The following is a 16235-nucleotide window of genomic DNA, read 5'->3' as shown; positions in this document are numbered from 1 at the left end:
CAAAAACCATTACCCCGCACCCCCCACCACAAAAAAAACAAATTATAAAAATGTTAAATTTTGTCCGTAAATAAAGTGTTTCTTAAAATAAACATGACGTGGTTTCCAATGTTTGTATTCCCAACTTCCTGTACTGTATAAATTAGTACTACTGTATGATGGGAATTCAATTAAGAGTGGTATACTGTATGTAAAACAACTTGGTTAGGCATCTTGTTTCACTGGTGTCTGTGGCGGCCTGGGGAGCATTGTGACTCAAGAGAAGGGGTTGTACTGTATGCACAAGCTTGCTGAGGGGCAGAATACTTGGGCATTTCAGGGGCATGGTAGAAGTGTCCCCCATTTTATCCCTCTGTTACTGGGCATGAGTCTATGGCTTCTGATGGCTTCATCCAGGCAGGGTCATACTGTTACTGTACTAGCACTTTGTAGTACATACAACTTTGTATATACAGTACAGTAGGTTACCATTGGTACTGTACATTACCAGTTGATCCTAATCAGTTTCCCAGTGATACAGTACATGCCACCCACTGTATTATACTGTACATGTCACACTTACTGTATGCTATTGCTACAATGAACAGTATGCTCAATCTACTGTGAGATAGTGTCCTAGTCCCTTGCATTGTACTGTACTGCTGCCATGTCCCTTGATGCATCGTTCTGCATTCCTTGTAAAGCACACATGGGGTAGATGTACAGTATAAAACAGTAAAAAGACGGAGAAGTGTGCATACAGTATCAATCAACTGCTGCCTGTACATTGGCTGTTTGGAATGAAATTATGGTAATGGAGGATTGTCATTTGCTCTCATCCATTACCAGAATTTCATTACAAACAGCCAGATCTGGCAGATTATCTGCCAGATAATTGTATGGTGTACAGTATGCCTATCTTATACAGTAGAAAAAGATACTATACAATGGAGTACAATAACAAAAATTTTTATTAAATAAAATTAAAGTGCTCTTAATAAAAAATTAAAAAAGTGGTCCACTAAGAGGTGGACCACCACGCGCAGGAGCAGGATGGCACGCTGCAACTGTTCTGTGGGAAAAAAAGGACAGTATTACAAAACAAATACTGAATACTTTACAGTGTAGTAATGGCAATACAGTACTTTACTCTATATTAGACAATCTTGTTATTTACAATGTACAGTACTGTATTGTCAGTACAGTAAATCGAACACTACTGTATGCTGTCGAGGTAATTTAAACATTGCTTTAGTTTACCTCTTGTATAAGTGGGCTGCTGCCTGCCCGCTTCTGGGCCAGCCCACCGTTCATGGCCCTGTCTTGGGCCCCCATAAATCATTGGCTCTATATTGGATAAAAAAACATTAGTCACATTCAAATACTATACAATTACTACTGTATACTGTAGGTACAGTATTATACTGTATTGCTGGTATTCAAAATAGAAAGTACTGTACAAGAGTTTAGCCTAAATAGGTCATAAACAAATTGTCAAAGGAATAAAACACCACAGTACAAATACTGTAGACATTTATGTATTAGCAGTCATGACATTTCATGACAGCTTCAGAAAAAAGAGGGTTACAGTACTGTAGGTGGTGTTGTAGGGAGTACTATCAATAATAGTGGACTGTACTCAGAGCCAGCCATAAATAATATGATTCCCTAGTCAAGTTTTTGGATGCTGCCCCCTTGCACAGATGCTATTTCCGCCTCTGAGCCTGTACCCCTTTCCCAGCACCATCACCCCTCAACCATAGCAGTCCTCGTTTTGGTGCTCCTCCAACCTACTGTATGTTTAAAATAGCAACAGTGTGCACATTCGGTGTGCATCCCAAAACGGTGCATGTTCTTGCTGGGAAGGGGCATGGCCACACAGTAATTCCCCAATCTGAAATGACGCCACACAGTACTGCAACTTTATTCACAACATATCATGCAATAGTGTCTCTTATTCTCGTTACATCATAGGATAGTACCACATTACTCCTCAAAGTATTCCCACTTATTCACATTGCATCACATCATATTGCTCTTTTTTCACATTAGACCACACAGTAGTGCCCTTGCTACAGTATATGTTACACAACAAAGTACTGTAGTACCCCTTATACACATAATACTGCACATTAGTAATGCATTTTGTATGCAGATACAGACGCAGTCACACACAGAATATACTGTAGGCATGCTGCATATCATATTAATCAGCAGAAGCTGCTTGTGCCCCTAGGCATTTGGCAAGTATGCCTATGCCTAGGGCAGGCTCATACTGGAGATCAGTACGTAATCCCGCTGGACGGGATCCCGGTGGTCAAAATACAGACGCCGGAATCCCGACCACACAATCCCGACAGGGGCGGCGAGCGGAACGCAGGCCCTTGCATGCTTGCTTCGCTCGCCACGCGGTGGGCACGGTGCCTCGCTACGCTCTGCACACTATTATATCAGTAGTCAGGAAAGGCAGCATGCATTTGTGGAGTGAAGAGGGTGAAAAAAGAGAGAAAGTACAGTATGTACTGTAAGGTTATGTCAGAGGGTGTGAAGATGATCAGCTCAGTGTTATACATGTTACAGTAAGTTAGAATACAGTACAGTGCATTATGTATTTATATTTTATTACCAGGTGTCTCCTCCACTGGTTGGCGACGGACTGTAAAAAGATAAATTACAGTTAGTCATATCAGTTTGACTTAAAATAATGTTGGAGAAAAAAAATACTGTAATTACAGTACCAACTATTGCTACTGTACAGTATATTTACCAAAAATGTATTCTGGCTCGTCGTCTGTGGGTAAAAGAGAAGAATATTATAAGATACAGTATACAGTAAAAAGTATAGTAATAGTACACTAGTGTCCAGGCCCAGTGTCAGGTGGGTAAAAAAAGGTATGCTTGTGACAGGCATGGTGATTCCAAGGGACCCCACCGAGACCATCAGAAAATTTGTGAGTGACCCGTATGCCGGTGATTATGACTAGAATAAGGTAGCAACTCTTTTTTCTTTTGAATTATGTATACTGTACAGTACTGTATGTGCATATTGTACAGTACACTTAAAATATTTAGCAGTTACTGTAGTGGTAATTTTTGGGATGACAGTATTAGCATACTGTAAGCATCCAACTGAGGCCCCCAAACAGATGCCGCCACTAGGTACAGTACGTGCCTCTCGTGCCTAATGGGAAATTCATCACTGACAGTATCTAGAGAGATGAATGGAGAGACAGTGACAAGGGGTGAGAGAGAGAGAGAGAGAGAGAGAGAGAGAGAGAGAGAGAGAGAGAGAAATTGAGTAAGATGGGTGTTTTTTTTAGAACAGGATGTTGTCCATACAGTAGCAACCAATCAAATATTACCTACTGTACTGTATTATCGTCTGTAAGTGTAACTAGATACTGTAAATGTTAATGTGGAATGTGATCGGTTGCTACTGTATGGGCAATATCACCAGTTCAAACAAAAACAATTTTCATCCGATTTCTACGCATTTGCCAGAAAAATCTGATGAAAAGTGCTACTCTGATGGCATCAGATCAATGTCAGTAATAATTCTTACCACTAAATGCAGCCGCATCATCATCATCATCATCCTCCTCCTCCGTGGCCTGTTCCAGTGTAGGGCCTGTGAAAAAAAACATTAATGTGAAAAAAAAAAAAGGTTCATTCCAGGAAATACACATACCCTCCAACATGACCCGCCCCACTAGGTACAAAATGCTCTGGTTCTGGACTTCCCTCTTAATTTATTATTGCCATCACCTGTGAAGAAACAGCATTCTTATCATATAACTAGTTCAACACAGGTGATGGAAATCATAAATTAAGAGGGAAGTCTAGAAACGGCGGGTCATGTTGGAGGGTCTGCATACAGAAACATAGAATTTGATGACAAATACTGTAAGAACCACTTTGCCCATCTAATCTGCCTCTTTTTTTTAACCTTTTTTTTACATCAAACCTTATTTGATCCTTATTTCTTTGTAAGGATATCCTTATGTATGTCTCTTCCATGCATGTTTAAATACTGTAGCTCTACTGTTTTAGGCTCTATCACCTCTGATGGGAGGCTATTCCACTTGTCCACTGCACTTTCTGTGAAGTAATTTTTCTTAAAATTCCCCCTGAATCTCGCCCCCCTCCAGTCTCCGTGCACATCCTCGTGTCCTATTGCTTGCAGTGTCTTCATTAGGAGAATGTTTCCCTCCTGGACTTTATTAAAACTAGAGATGTGCACCGGAAATTTTTCGGGTTTTGTGTTTTGCTTTTGGATTCGGACTTGTTTTGGATCCTGGTGCTTTTTTTCAAAAACCTCTCAAAAACAGCTTAAATCGTAGAATTTGGGGGTATTTTTGATCCTACTGTATAGTGTTATTAACCTCAATGACCATAATTTCCACTCATTTCCAGTCTATTCTGAACACCTCACAATATTATTTGTAGTCCTAAAATTTTCACCGAGGTCACTGGATGACTAAGCTAAGCGACCCAAGTGGCCGGCACAAACACCTGGCCCATTTAGGAGTGGCAGTGCAGTGGCAGACCGGATGGCACTTATAACAATTTTCCCCAAACATCACATGATGCAAAGATAAATAAATAAAAAAAGAGGTGCAAGATGGAATTGTGATTGGGCCCTCCCAACCACCCTTATGTTATATAAACAGGGTCTGCCACACGACTGTGGCTGAAATGACTGGTTGGTTTGGGCCCCCACCAAAAAAAGAAGCAATCAATCTCTCCTTGCTCAAACTGGCTCTACAGAGGCAAGATGTACCGGACTGGACTTACTTAATGGGTGCAGTGTGGTGATGGACATAGAGTCCTGGTCCTCCTCCTCCGCCACCGCCTGTGACAGTGTAGGGCCTGTGAAAGCAAAAATTCCATGAAATATACTTTTGTATTCTGTGTTGAATACAGTAAAGCAAAAATTCAGTCAGGAATTGGAGGAGGAGAGTAGATTTCGCACACAGAGACGAGAATGTCGAGGCCAGAATCAGGGGGTAGTGGAGGAGGGGTAGGATACCGTACCTCACCCTGTTGGGATTGCTGCAATCAGGATGCCACTGTCGGTCACCTGACCGCTAGAATCCTGACTGCTGGTCACGCAAACCCAACCCATTGGTTTAACACAATGTACAGTACAGTACAATACTGCAGTTTACTTACCAAGTTGGGGAGAGGGTTTATTCTCTTCCTCCTCACTGTCAATAATTACTGAGTTGAAAATAAAAAAATATTATAAACAAAATACAGTAGAGTACAGTTACTACAAAATTGCACAGTAGTACAGTGCTACAGGAGGCAGAGATATATTCATAATACAGTAGGAGCAGAATGACTGTCCAGTGGTAGGGGACATACAGTACTGTATTTAAAAGACCTGCTGTCTGGATCCCGACATTCAGAATGCAGAGTGTGGATTCAGAGTATGATTGGAGGGTTAGGCTAGTGGAGGGTGGGTAGGATGCACAATTTTGGGCACCATAATACAAAATGGATATCGTGGAACTACAAAAGGTTTAGAGGCGGGCGACCAAAGTGATGAAGTGGATTGAGAAGATGGAATACAAGGAAAGGCAGGCTAGGCATGTTTACATTGGAAAAGAGGAGATTAAGAGGGGACATGATTAACCTTTACAAATATACTGTATACAGTAAGGGGACAATACACAGGAACTGTTTTTGATAAGATGGACACAGAGGACACGTGCACAGTAACTCTTGTTGAAGTAGAGGCGATTTCGCACAGAGGCGAAAAGGGGTCTTCACAGTGAGGGAAATACTGTACAGTACATGTTTGGAATTCCCTGCCTGAAAAGTAATAAAAGTGGACTTGGTCAATACTTTTAAGAATGGGCTTGAGGAAATCCTACTGTACTTACTATAATCTGGCTCCTCTTCCTCCCCCGACTCAACGTAAATGAGATCCTCCTCCGCCTCCGTATCAATTACGAGGCGGTCTGTGTGTAAAAGATGACAAGTATTGTAAAATACAAAAATTACAGTAATACTGTAGGAAACTAGTGTGTCTGTAACAAAAAGTAATTATTACCACTTCCGGAGCTCTCGGATGGTGTCGGCGGCGCCTCCTCCGTGCCAGTCTGGTGCTGGTGGGCAGGTGGTGGTGGTGTTGGTACTGTGGGGAAAAAAATAACAGTACTGTAAGTGAAGCTGTCAATTGGAAACATGTACTGTACAGTATCCAGGACACATGTACAGTAGTGTAACGATGACAGTCACACCAGAATTCTCGTTACACAATACCTGGCAGCGCAGCAGGTGGTGGTGGTGGTGGTGGTGTTGGTACTGTGGGAAAAAAAATAACAGTACTGTAAGTGAAGCTGTCAATTGGAAACATGTACTGTACAGTATCCAGGACACATGTACAGTAGTGTAACAACGATGACAGTAGCACCAGAATTCTCGTTACACAATACCTGGCAGCGCAGCAGGTGGTGGTGGTGGTGGTGGTGGTACTGTGGGAAAAAAAATAACAGTACTGTAAGTGAAGCTGTCAATTTGAAACATGTACTGTACAGTATCCAGGACCAAAAAGGGGTCCGGCCAATAAACAATCTGCATCAGAGAAGCAAGATACAGTATGCTTAAAGTATACAGTACTATACTAGATCGCCAACAAACGTAAATTAACAAACAACTATCACTGGAATTTACCATCCTCATCCCGTAGCGAAGCACGGGTATTCAGCTATCTACAATGTTATTTATACTTTGTGTTTAATATTTACATTTAGTTTTGTAAACAGACATTCTTAACATTAACGGATTGCAGCGAGTTATCTGTGATGGTCAGGACAGGGGGTTGGGACTATAGAAATCACTATGTACTGTACACTACTGTATTTGACAATACTTACCAGCTTGGCGGCGCCTGTCCCGCCTCCTGTGACGTCGTGCTACCAGCCCTGTAAAAATATATATACAGTATAATGGCAGCATACTGTACAGCCAATGAAATTCAACATTGACAGCATCTTTATGACATCACAATAAATGGAATTGTTCATTCTAGTACCCTGCACCTAATCACTCAGGAGGGCATAGTGTACTGTACTGTCTTCAAAACTTAAGGGGCACATTTCTAAATGTGACATACAGTACACTTACAGTATCGCTACAGTACAGTAGGTCCAGGGTATTAGACAGAACACTACCTTTATAGACATTGTAACACACATTAGCATTGCCCTTATAAACATTATGACACACATCAGCATGCAGCCCTCCCACCCTTAACCATCTCAGTACTGTTCATTACAGTACAAATTGATTTCATGACAGATGATGCAGTACTCACCTGAATTCATCTTATTCACGTCATGTCACAGTAGTGCAGTTTATTCACGTCACAGTACTGTCCTTGATTCACGTTGTGTCACACAGTAGAGCACCGTATTCACGTCACAGTACTGTCCTTGATTCACGTTGTGTCACACAGTAGAGCACCGTATTCACGTCACAGTACTGTCCTTGATTCACGTTGTGTCACACAGTAGAGCACCTTATTCACGTTACTGTACTGTACGTCACAGTAGTGCAGTAGTATATCCACATTACGTCACAAAGTAGAGATCTGCCACAGTCATGAACCTTATAACACATTATGCAAGAGTAATGCACGTCAGAACACATTAGGCCACTGTAACATCCCTTAGAATAATTTCTGCCAAAGTAACATCCCTTAGAACACTGTACTATCTGAAACACAAATTTCTGCACACTGCACGACACACTGCAATTAAACCACACAATGCACTGCACGACACTGCATAGTGTATGCACTGCGTGATATGACAAACTGCACATTACACTGCACATTTCCCTGCAAAATATGATACAATGTACACTGCACAAAAAACTGCAATTACCACATGTGTATACAGTACACTGCACGACAGTGCTGGCCCTAGCCAGATACAGATACAGCCGCAGTCACGCAAAATATAGGCATGCCGCATATCATTTTAATCAGCAGAAGCTGCTGGTGCCCCTAAGCATAGCAAATGCCCTAGGCATTTGCCTACTGTAGTTTGCCTATGCCTAAGGCCGGCTCTGCTGCACGATGTGATTCACTATGCATTACACTCACTGCACAATACCATATACTGAATGTACACTGCATGACACGCTGCAATTACGCAGCACGATACACTGTGATACATTGCATATACTGTACACTGCATGATACTGTACACTGCACAATCGTAGACCACGTGGATTGTAAAGAACTACTGTATATACACAAGTTTAAAAAAATAACAATTGTTTTTGTAAAACGCATGTCGATCTTTTTCCATGTCAACTTAACGACCATGTCAACCTACAGTAACTGGTGTCAACCAATTTCAAAAGCCGCACCATCTAGGTCGACGCCAAAAAACAAATTGACCTTTTGACCCGGGTTAATGTTTGGTCCTTGTTTAACCATTTGTTTACCACAAATACTGTACAGTGCTGTATAGACCGGATACCTGCTGCTACAGCAGCCCCTGCTATAATGTACTGTACCTGTAACTACAGTAACTTAAAGTACAGTAATCTACAGTAATGTACTGTACTTACAATCCCTTATGGCCTGCAGGCGTCTTGGGGTCCTCCTCACGAGGTCACTCCATCTCCTCTGGAGAGACCTCACTGTCCTCCTCCGGTTGTAAGTCCGGAGGATAGCCCTACTTGCCCTCCTGTATGCTGTGACTTTCTCCTCGTTGCTGGCGAGAGTTCTGTCCCGCCAGCAAACGAGGAGACGCAGCTCACCCAGAGCATAGGGACGGTCCCGTACAGCAGCCATGACCGTCCTTATGCTCAATGAGCGTCTCAGACGTCGTGCGTCTCAGACGTCGTGCGTTCCAGGCATTCAACGTACAGTACTGTAGTAACTGTACTTTGTGACAGTTTCCCTTGGTTTTGAATATGCCCTTTCTTTGACCACAGTATTTTCCACTGTCTTGCCCTACGCCCTTCCCTCCTGGGAGCCTTCACAGGTCTTATGCAATACACAAATACCGAAGATGCACAGTCCGTCAGAATACACTCATTTCATTCCCGCTGTTTAGGTGCATTTAGCGTAAAGAATCGCTCCTGCAGATGTACTTTGATTTATGTGAAACCTGTGTGCATCCTTCCATTGGATGTACTGTATTGGAGAGAAAAAAAAAAATGTTAAAGTGAATGTCACGGGAACACATTAAAAATAAGGTTGGCACTTCCTTCCCATTGGTGTTGGTTTACAGTATGCCGTAGTGTACTCGGACGCTCATGTAATTGCATTTCAAAGGCACAGTATTTTCCATCATCTCCCCCCTACCCCCATCGCCCTTCCCCCCTGGGGGCCTGCACAGGGAGGAAATTCAGGTCCTGTGCAATACACAAACGCTGAAGATCTACAGTACTGTTTTGCTCAGTTGGTAGCGTCAGAATGCACTCATTTCATTCCCGCTGTTTAGGTGCATTTAGCGTAAAGAATCGCTCCTGCAGAAGTACTTTGATTTATGTGAAACCTGTGTGCATCCTTCCATTGACTGTCTTACAATGTAAATAAAATAATACAGTGCATTATTACAGAAAAAAAAAAAAAAAAAGAAAGAAAGCACATCAGGTCTCGAACCCTGGACCCCCAGCGAGGGAGGTGGGAGCCTTCACCCCTAGCCCACGACGCCTCATGAGAGATTTCTAATTTCATGTGTGAAAGTACTGCAAACAGCGCCCGGCCCCCGCCCCATTGCTGTTGGTTTATGCCTTAGAGGACTCGGACGCTCGCATTTGTAAAGCACGGTGTTTTCCTCCGCCTCCTGCTAGCCTGTTGCCCTTCCCCCATGGGAGCCTGCACAGATCATGCAGTAGACAGGGAGGGAATGCAGGTCATGTGCAATACACAAACGCCCACTGTAGTACTGTTTTGCTCACTTACAGTACTGTACTGTAGGTTGCATTTAGCGTAAAGAATCGCTCCTGCAGATGTACTTTGATTTATGTGAAACCTGTGTGCATCCTTCCATTGGATGTACTGTATTGGAGAGAAAAAAAAAATGTTAAAGTGAATGTCACGGGAACACATTAAAAATAAGGTTGGCACTTCCTTCCCATTGGTGTTGGTTTACAGTATGCCGTAGTGTACTCGGACGCTCATGTAATTGCATTTCAAAGGCACAGTATTTTCCATCGTCTCCCCCCTACCCCCATCGCCCTTCCCCCCTGGGGGCCTGCACAGGGAGGAAATTCAGGTCCTGTGCAATACACAAACGCTGAAGATCTACAGTACTGTTTTGCTCAGTTGGTAGCGTCAGAATACACTCATTTCATTCCCGCTGTTTAGGTGCATTTAGCGTAAAGAATCGCTCCTGCAGATGTACTTTGATTTATGTGAAACCTGTGTGCATCCTTCCATTGACTGTCTTACAATGTAAATAAAATAATACAGTGCATTATTACAGAAAAAAAAAAAAAAAAAAAGAAAGAAAGCACATCAGGTCTCGAACCCTGGACCCCCAGCGAGGGAGGTGGGAGCCTTCACCCCTAGCCCACGACGCCTCATGAGAGATTTCCAATTTCATGTGTGAAAGTACTGCAAACAGCGCCCGGCCCCCGCCCCATTGCTGTTGGTTTATGCCTTAGAGGACTCGGACGCTCGCATTTGTAAAGCACAGTGTTTTCCTCCGCCTTCTGCTAGTCCTCCATTCCCATTATGCATTAGCGAACTCAGACGCTCATATATTTTAAAAGCACGGTGTTTATACATTGTACTGTACATTCTTCCTTTTACACAATTACTGTAGTTGCGTCTCCATACACATACAGTACTGTACAGTACTCCATACTTTTTCCACCGCCTCCCGTTACGCCTACAGTATTGCCAGAGCTGTAGATCAATCCGCCGTTATACTGTACGATCGAAAGTACTGGATTAGTGGAGCATTAGCCACACAGTGGTGGAGATGTGTAATGCATGATGAGTATCTAGATCGCCTCAACGCGCCTGCCTGTGATTAAACTCAGCTATCGCATTAGCGTGACTAAACGCCCGTCTCGGCGGAGAAACAGTCAAGATAAAGGTGGCTACATCTGTACATTGTGTCCGGTTCCGGACTAGAGATGGATCCTGAGAAACTACAAGCAATCCAAAATTGGCCGGTACCCTTAACCCTCAAAGGGGTCCAGAGGTTCTTAGGGTTCGCCAACTATTACCGAAAGTTTATACGAGACTTTTCCACCATTGTGGCGCCTATTACTGCTTTCACTAAGAAGGGTGCTAACCCGTCCAAGTGGTCTGAAGAAGCCATGCAAGCATTTCATCTTTTAAAACAAAGGTTCATCTCTGCGCCTGTTCTGAAACAGCCTGACATCGACTCTCCTTTCATCTTAGAGGTGGATGCCTCCTCCGTTGGAGTAGGAGCGGTGTTATCTCAGAGGGCTAAAGATGGCCATTTACACCCTTGCAGTTTCTTCTCCCGGAAGTTCTCCCCAGCTGAGCGCAACTATGCCATTGGCGACCAGGAGTTGCTAGCCATCAAGCTCGCTCTAGAAGAGTGGAGGTATCTGTTGGAGGGAGCTTCTCATTCAATCACCATACTTACAGACCACAAGAACCTTTTATATCTGAAAGGCGCACAATGTCTCAACCCTCGTCAGGCCAGATGGGCACTTTTCTTTTCCAGGTTCGACTTTAAACTCCAGTTCTGTCCGGGCTCTCAGAATCGCAAGGCCGATGCCCTTTCCCGCTCATGGGAGCAAGAAAATGAGTCAGAGTCTTCAGACAAGCATCCTATTATAAATCCGTTGGCATTCTCCACGGTAGGGATGGACTCTACGCCCCCATCGGGGAAAAGTTTTGTGAAACCGATGCTAAGGAAGAAGCTCATGCATTGGGCCCATGCTTCCCGTTTTGCCGGACATACAGGTATCCAAAAAACCCTGGAGTTTATCTCTAGGTCCTATTGGTGGCCAACTCTGAAAAAGGACGTCTTGGAGTTTATTGCATCTTGCCCAAAGTGTGCTCAACATAAGGTATCCCGCCAGTCGCCTGCGGGGCAACTGGTTCCACTATCTGTTCCCCGTCGACCTTTGACCCATTTGTCGATGGATTTTATTACAGATTTACCCATGTGCAACAAGTTCAATACCATCTGGGTGGTAGTTGACCGGTTCACCAAGATGGCACACTTCATTCCTCTCACCGGTCTTCCGTCAGCTTCCAAGTTGGCTCAAGTATTCATACAAGAGATCTTCCGACTCCACGGTCTTCCTGAAGAAATTATCTCAGATCGAGGAGTTCAATTCACAGCCAAATTCTGGCGAAGTTTATGTCAAGTCCTCCAAGTCAAGCTAAAGTTTTCCACGGCTTACCATCCTCAGACCAATGGTCAAACCGAGAGGGTGAATCAGGACTTGGAGGCCTTCCTCCGCATCTATGTGTCCTCCTCTCAAGATGACTGGGTTCAATTACTTCCCTGGGCCGAGTTCTGTCATAACAACCAGTATCATTCTTCATCTGCTTCAACACCATTCTTCACTAACTTTGGATTCCACCCTAAAGTCCCTGAGTTCCAACCGCTTCCAGCAACTTCTGTTCCCGCAGTGGATATCACCTTGCATCAGTTTGCCAATATCTGGAAGAGCGTACGATCAGCTCTGCTCAAGGCATCGTTCAGGTACAAGAAGTTTGCGGATAAGAAGCGTCGAGCAGTTCCTGCTCTCAAGGTGGGTGATCGGGTATGGTTATCCACGAAGAATTTGAGGTTAAGAGTTCCCAGTATGAAGTTTGCACCTCGCTATATCGGTCCTTTCAAGATTGAACAAGTCATCAATCCTGTTGCTTACAGACTCCAGTTGCCTCCCTTCTTAAAAATACCCAGGACATTCCATGTTTCCCTGTTGAAACCGCTGATCTTGAATCGGTTTCATTCCTCACTTCCTCCAACTCCGAAAGTCCAAACTCAACGAGGCGTTGAGTATGAAGTAGCCAAGATCCTGGACTCACGTCACCGTTACGGTCAACTACAATATCTTATTGACTGGAAGGGTTATGGCCCTGAGGAACGTTCATGGACCAATGCTTCTGATGTCCATGCTCCTGCCTTGGTTCGGAGATTCCATTCCAAGTTTCCTCAAAAGCCAAAGAAGTGTCCTGGGGCCACTCCTAAAGGGGGGGTGCTGTCACGATCCGGGTATCTGGACGCCATTTCTTACCCATCAGATGCCTCCTAAGGCTGGCTCAGCGCTCCAGGACCGGATCCCATCTGTTATCCTGATGTTTACATTCCTGTATCCTCTCCTGTCACTCTGAGACGCTGTCACAGTAAACGCCATATTACACCTGGCATGGCGTCTCCCGCGGCCTCCGCCGCCGTCCCTGAGCTTCTGCATGCAGAGTGTCTAAGTGGCGATTACGTCAGCCGCGGCCTCCGCTGTGTCCGCGTGGTTGGATGTGCACCTGTCAGCTTGGCGCCTCCTGTCTCCGGTGGCCGGCGCCGCCATTACTGTTTTCATTACCACATGGATTACAAACCAAACTTCCCTCCAAGTGTCTGCATGGGCGCAGCCATCTTGGATTCTGTCAGCTGATCATTTCCACCAATCTGTTCTCAGTATTGATAATCTGCATAATTGCCTAGCCAATCCCTTCCACTGTGCCTGAGCAAGGAAGGCGTCAGTGCTTTGGTTGTCAAACCTAGTTCCTGTTTGTCTCTCTCCTGTGATTGTCTTCCAGGTTCCAGCTCCTGTCTCAAGACTTCCACCATAGAGACCCGCACCAGCATTCCACCTGCGGTGTAGCCTGACTCTCCGATCCATTGTGGATTCATCTGTTTCCAGCTACAACATTACCTGCTTCCAGCCCAGCTTCCAGCAGAGTACAGCTTCTCTTAAAGGGCCGGTGTCCTTTCTACAGTTTACCACTCTCCACCGGTATTATTATTTCTCCGCTCTCAAACTCTACATTTCATTCATATTGCATCGCTCTCAAGCTTCATTTATTATTTAACTGGTTCCAGCCAGTATCCACTCCGTGCCAACATCTGTCTGGTTCCAACCAGAACCCACAGCAGCTATTTTATTTACAGCAGTCCAGCTTTCCCTGGAACACCAGCTGGCACGATCCTGGGCTTTCTTCATTGCTACAGTCGGGCCTGGTAAGGACTTTCCAACTCGCAGATAATAAGAACTGTCTCATACTACCAGAGCTCTGTGGCCCCTGCCACCCTGTAGTACCCAGGAACTGTATTATTTCTCTGCTGATTTTATGTTTCTTTTACTGCTACTGTGATGCATGGAGTTTGTCATAAATAAACATCATTGACTTTTATTCAAGTTGTCGTGGTCACGCCTTCGGGCGGTTATTCTTTATGTTACTTACATGTCCAGGGGTCTGATACAACCTCCCAGGTTCCGGTACATCTCAGCCCCTACAACTGAGGCTGCCTCCCGTCAGCTCAGGCCCTCAGTTGTGACAGCTTCCTTTCGAAGAAGTTGGCCCTCCCGGTCACCACCCCGGAGGGATTTGGGTACATGATCTATGATGATGTGTCTGAGATCCGAGAGCCGATGGCGAGCTTCCTGAAAGTGCCTTGCCACAGGTTGGTCAGTGGAATTACCAGCAATGGCTGCCTTTATCGCAGATTGGTGCAGGGCCATGCGTTCACGTAGGGATCTGATGGTTTTGCCCACGTAGCCCTTTCCGCATGGGCAAATGATGAGATAGATGATATAAGTAGAAGTACACGTTACCATATGGCGGATATAGATTTTCTTGCCCGTTATCGGCAATTCGCACACAGCACCCGTTAGCATGTAGTTGCAGGTGGTGCAACCTAGGCACCGATAGCAGCCCGGTTTCTTTCTTAGAAATATGTTGCCCAAAGGTATGGGTGGCCCACTGGGGAAATTGGAGATATCGGTGTGGACCAACATGTCTTTGATGTTACGCCCCCTCTTGTAGCACATCATTGGCGTCTTGTGCCTGAAGGGGAGACGGTTGTCCGTAGAGACGATAGGCCACAGAGCCCTATTGGCTCTATTCAGCACTGGACTCGAAGTGTCATATGTTGTGGTCCAGGTGATTCGGTTGTCGGTAGATCTATGCTTTATCTGCATCAAACTGCTCCGTGGCAACTGCAGCACCTCTCGTTTGGTGGCTTCTAAGGCAGGACACTCATATCCCCTTGCAATAAATTTCTGGATCATTCTATCTAATTCAGCCTCTAATGTTTCTGGCTGACTGTTGATCCTAGCAACCCTGATCATCTGGGATCTGAGAAGACCCAACTTGAGTGATCGAGGGTGGTGACTGTTGGCCCGGAGGAGGGTGTTTTTGTCCGTAGGTTTATTGAATACAGATGTTTGTAATTTGTCTGAGCACACAGTGACCTGGACATCCAGATAATTGATGGTTGAGGAGGACCATTGATAGTGATCTTAATGGGGGATGCTCTAGAGTTGATGGATTCCAACAAGGTTTTTAGAGCTGATTCGCCTCCTGTCCAGATAAGGAATATGTCATCTATGTATCTGGTAAAAAGTGCAATAGACTGAGCTGTGTGGTCATCTTGAAAAAACATCTGTGCCTCCTCTTTAAGCATGTAAATGTTGGCGTAAGAGGGAGCCACATTGCTGCCCATCGCACAGCCGGTTCTCTGTAAGTAGAACCGGCCGTCGAACAGGAAGTAATTCCTAGTGAGTGTTAGCTCCAATAAAGTCATGAAGAGGTCCAGATCTACCTCGGACATTTTCTTAGAAATCAAAAACGCTCTCATGGCTTCCAGGCCATCAACGTGTGGAATACTTGTGTACAAGCTACAGATATCCACTGTACACAAAAGCGACCCTTCTGGAACTGTACCATATCCTTCAAGTAACTGTAGGAAAGAAGTAGTGTCTTTCAAACACGTAGACTGTTTCAAAACGAGAGGTTGCAGGATGCAGTCCAAGAATTGGGACACCGGTTGGTAAAGGGACTGGCGCGCTGAGATGATGGGGCAGCCAGGAGGTGTCTGCAGGTTTTTATGAATTTTGGGCACAGTGAAAAGGACTGGGACCACCGGAAACTTCTGCAGAAGGGCCTTGTAGAGTGTGTCAGAGATGTGCTCATGTGCAAGTGCCTCTGCCAGAATGGAGTCTAGTTCCTGCTTATAGACTGTAGTGGGGTCACTGTCCAATTGACTGTAAGTATTATTGTCTGCCAGCTGAGCCAGGATCTCCGAGCGGTAGTAGGTCAAGTCCAAAATGATGACTCCGCCCCC

General features: G+C 44.7%; 2 long non-coding RNA genes across 2 annotated transcripts; both read right to left on the bottom strand.

The window, feature by feature from the left end:
• Positions 1–1248: 1248 nt before the first annotated feature.
• Positions 1249–3672, bottom strand: LOC134957043 (uncharacterized). The gene is made up of 4 exons (XR_010186406.1): positions 3542–3672; positions 2747–2770; positions 2606–2635; positions 1249–1326 (listed from the first exon to the last, which is right to left on the bottom strand). It is a non-coding gene; the product is annotated as an uncharacterized LOC134957043 (long non-coding RNA).
• Positions 3673–5150: 1478 nt separating this feature from the next.
• On the bottom strand, positions 5151–6124 carry LOC134957042 (uncharacterized). Its single transcript, XR_010186405.1, has 3 exons — positions 6038–6124; positions 5868–5945; positions 5151–5199 (listed from the first exon to the last, which is right to left on the bottom strand). It is a non-coding gene; the product is annotated as an uncharacterized LOC134957042 (long non-coding RNA).
• Between the last annotated feature and the right edge of the window lie 10111 nt (positions 6125–16235).

Source organism: Pseudophryne corroboree, chromosome 9 (assembly GCF_028390025.1).
Source record: "Pseudophryne corroboree isolate aPseCor3 chromosome 9, aPseCor3.hap2, whole genome shotgun sequence".
In the NCBI taxonomy this organism is placed as follows: domain Eukaryota; kingdom Metazoa; phylum Chordata; class Amphibia; order Anura; family Myobatrachidae; genus Pseudophryne; species Pseudophryne corroboree.
The sequence above is the reverse complement of the archived record's forward strand: the minus strand, read 5'-3'. Positions and strand labels throughout refer to the sequence as shown.